The sequence below is a fragment of the Myotis brandtii genome, unplaced genomic scaffold (genome assembly GCF_000412655.1).
Source record: "Myotis brandtii unplaced genomic scaffold, ASM41265v1 scaffold720, whole genome shotgun sequence".
In the NCBI taxonomy this organism is placed as follows: domain Eukaryota; kingdom Metazoa; phylum Chordata; class Mammalia; order Chiroptera; family Vespertilionidae; genus Myotis; species Myotis brandtii.
This window is the reverse complement of record NW_005370839.1, coordinates 204833-207017: the sequence shown is the minus strand read 5'-3', so window position 1 is coordinate 207017 and position 2185 is coordinate 204833. Positions and strand designations below refer to the sequence as shown.

General features: G+C 56.4%; 1 long non-coding RNA gene and 1 pseudogene across 1 annotated transcript; both read left to right on the top strand.

Moving 5' to 3' along the window:
* The first annotated feature begins 6 nt into the window (after positions 1–6).
* Positions 7–2185, top strand: part of LOC102261052 — a 3083-nt pseudogene continuing 904 nt past the window's right edge.
* On the top strand, positions 1086–1810 carry LOC106724100. The gene is made up of 2 exons (XR_001359863.1): positions 1086–1163; positions 1491–1810. It is a non-coding gene; the product is annotated as an uncharacterized LOC106724100 (long non-coding RNA).

Genomic DNA, 2185 nt, shown 5'->3' with positions numbered 1-2185 from the left:
GGAGGACTGGGTGGTGGGGAGTCTGTGGGACACTGTGAGCATGAAGTGGGCTTTGAGAATGTCACCAGTTACAGCCACTGACCTGAATGTGTTCATGATGCTTGTCCTCCACAGCGTGAGGCAGCTGCCTTGTGGGGACTGAGTGATGGAAGATGTGTTCACGCTCCCACTTCCTGACTCAAGAACCTCTGATTGGGGCGCTGGCCCCATCCTACACCCCACACTTTCCTGTCCAGCAGGGCAGCGCTGCACCCTCACTATCGCTGTCTTTATTTCCTCATGCGCTGAGCTGCAGCTTCCTGCTCTGTATTGAAATGAGGTTTTGGATGTGACCTGGTTTGTTCATTTCTTGCCAAGAACGGAGCTTGGGACACGGGACCAGCTTTGTGGGCTTAGCGAGGCCGAAGTCGGACCGGCTCCCGAGCACCTTTCACCTGAGAAGGTCAAGGTCCTTTGCAGAGCTTCTCTCACAGGCGTCGCGTGCGTCCTGCAGCACCTTTGTCAGCAATGGCTGTCATCCAGGGAAATCGGTGATGGTTGGTGATGGCGCTGGTAGCAAGACTTGCTGGCTCATTGTTCTTACAAAGACCCGGTTCCCAGGGGTGCAGGAACCTCCGGTGCGTGGGAAGGAGGGGGCAGGCAGGAAAGGCGATGGAGAGCAGGCCGAGCGGGCTTCGGAGGGCACAGCTGGGCAGGAGGAGTATGGTCGCTGGAGTTCCCTCTCCTGCCAGGACACGGATGTTCTCTGGATGTGTCTCTCCATTGACAGCACTGAGGGTTTTGAGAACATCCCAGAAAAATGGCCTCTGCAGGTCAAGCGTTTCTGTCCCCATGAGCCCATTGTCCTGGCTGGGAGCGAGAAGGATCTTGGGAAGGATGAGCCCACAGAAGGGAGCCGCCAAGATGCAGCAGGAGCCAGTGAAACCGGAAGAAGGGGAGAGATGGCCACAGGACTGGCGTTTAGGGGACACGGAGAGCTCAGCAAAGACCAAAGATGGAGAGAGGGAGGTTTTGGAACTGGCCATGGGAGCTGCTCTGCAAGCCAGACGCGGGAAGAAGAAATCGGGGTGCCTGTGTGGTGAGCCCCCTGCCTCCTCCCTGGTCTCTCACAGGATGTTTTCTTTCCGCAGTTGGAAAAGGAGGGAGCTATGCTCAGGCTGCCAGTGAGTATGGAGGGGTGACCCCTGAGACCCTGGAACAGTACAGACGGGAGTCCATGGGGGACCTCCACCCCATAGTTCCTCCTTAGTCTCCTGCCCTGGGGCTCTGACCCCGTCCTTGTGTGTCCCCCCCAGGCAGTGACAGCCCCCAGGGCTCTGATGTGTCTCTCTCGGCTTCTAAAGGGGGGACCCTGCCGTGGGGAGGGGTGGCAGAGGGGAGGACTGGGTGGTGGGGAGTCTGTGGGACACTGTGAGCATGAAGTGGGCTTTGAGAATGTCACCAGTTACAGCCACTGACCTGAATGTGTTCATGATGCTTGTCCTCCACAGCGTGAGGCAGCTGCCTTGTGGGGACTGAGTGATGGAAAATGTGTTCACGCTCCCACTTCCTGACTCAAGAACCTCTGATTGGGGGGCTGGCCCAGCCCTGCTCCCCACACTTTCCTGTCAGCAGAGGCGGGCTGGGCCCTCCCCATCCCTTCCTTTACTCCCTGGGGCTCTGAGCTACAACTTCCTGCTTTGTATTGAAATGAGACTGTGGATTGACCTCGTGTTTTAATTCTTGCCATGACTGGTGACGTGTAATTAAAGGAGACCCTTTAATTAATTATTTTCTCAGAGGAAATAAATGGAAGCACCAAGGATTCTGCAGATTCCTGTGTATTTTGTGCTCTTTGCAGGGGGGACGGGAGAGGCTGTGAGGACGGAGCGTGGTCGGGGCCTGTGCCCAGGTGGTGCTCAGTGCATCGTGGGCTTTGACGTGGTCACTCCTCAACCGGGTCACCTCTCTGCTCCTCTGACCTTGTCCCTCAGTGGAACCCTGTCCCAGCAGGACCTGTGGTCACAGGGACACACAGGCCTTGTCACTTGTTCGAATGAATCACATCTCCAGGCCCCTCGCCATCCAAGGCTCAGGTCTGGGTCAGGCCCTCAGAACCTCTCTTCTGGGTGTTTGTTGTTTCTTAGCTTTTGTGGATATGATGCCTGTTACTGTGTTTGTGTAGGAGTTTTGGTCTCATTCTCTG